Below are 1,621 nucleotides of genomic sequence, written 5' to 3' on the forward strand. Positions count from 1 at the left end.
AGGCTGAAAGAAGACACCATTGTCTTTTTAAGTGGGTACTCAGTGAATAAAGATGTGAATCACCATACTAAAGCCACATCCACTATTGACACAGAGCTACAGATGATGGGGGCAGACAGAATAAAACTGAATCAGAAATGACAAGATTTTCCTCCCTACTTTTCCAAGGGATCAATCTCATCCACCTTTTTGCCTTTTTGTGGCAGACTGTAGTTTCCAAAAATTGCTGCTCCAATACCTCCTGTCCTACAACCTCTTCTCCACTGTGATCTTGCCCCTATCTCATTAGGTAGTAAAATCTATTTCCACTCCCTTTGAACCTAGCCTGGCCTTGCTTGACCAAGAGAATATGGTGGAAGTGATGTTCTAGAACTTCCATGACTAGGTTATAAGCAATCTTGAAACTTCTTCCTAAACCTCTTGGAATGCTCTTTGGGGGCATTTTCTTTGCAAATCTATTCACCATTCAGTGAGAAGCTCACACCACATAGAGAGACCACATGTTGACTGTCAGGTCAACAGCATCAACTGAGCTCCCAGATGAGAGCCCACATCAAGTGCCATCCATATAAGTAATCCTTCTTGGATGTCCAGCCTAGTCATGTCTTCAGATGGCTACATCTCTAGATACCTGATGCAAGAGCTGCCCAGCAGAGCCCAGTCAACCTACAGAACCATAAAAGACAATAGTAAATTGTTGTTTTAAGCCACTAAGCTTTGGAGTGATTTGTTGCACTGTAAAGATATAAGTGTAACACCCTCTTTTCTCTCTGTCCCCTCTACCCTTCAAAGGAAATGAAACTTAGAAATAAAGGGACTTATCCAAGGTCATATAACTAAGTAGCAGAACTAAGATTGGGACACATTAAACACACATTATATTTCTAAGGAGGGTCTTCTGAGGGCAGAGTTATGCCACCAAATACCATGAACTGGATGCTTTGGAAATATTCTAAATCACTGGAAATCTGGAATGAGGCGCAGGGGTAGGCAAGCCTCCTTGGGGCTGCCAGTTTTCATTCCATCTTGATGCCAGAGCTGCCCTTGAACATTAGAAGTCCTGGTCATTAAGTCCTGACCAGCCTTTCAGGCCCTAGTCAGCAAACGTTGAGCCAAGGACATCTTCATCACCCTGGTAACAATTCAGGTTCTTCCATGGGGGCCACATTCCAGAGGCCAGGGAACAGACGTGGAGGTGGGGAACTGGCACAGAAAGCAACCCTTTTCAGAAACCAGCCCAGAAGAAATTCACAAAAGCCACGTTTTCTTTGGTCTAATATTTACAGTTCAAGAGTTTCCCCATCTGCAAACAGCAGGGTTGAGCCTGTGGTCATGGACACAGCCCGAGCTGAATGCTGCTTCTTGCTCTTTATCACTTTTCCAAGAAACCTGCTGCATTCTGCAGACATTACACGGTCTATCTTTTGAGCCTCTTTTTCTCTCTCTTTTGCTCCTCCCTTTCTTCTTCTCCCGCTCTCTTCCCCCACTTACACAAAAATCTTGAAATCAGACATTAGCAGATTAATATTTATGGAGCACGGACTGTTCAAAATATCATGTTGGATATACAATGCTATTTTTATCTGATTCCCTCAGCAATCCCATTGAAACAGGCATATTA

This window comes from Piliocolobus tephrosceles, chromosome 3 (genome assembly GCF_002776525.5).
Source record: "Piliocolobus tephrosceles isolate RC106 chromosome 3, ASM277652v3, whole genome shotgun sequence".
NCBI lineage: Eukaryota > Metazoa > Chordata > Mammalia > Primates > Cercopithecidae > Piliocolobus > Piliocolobus tephrosceles.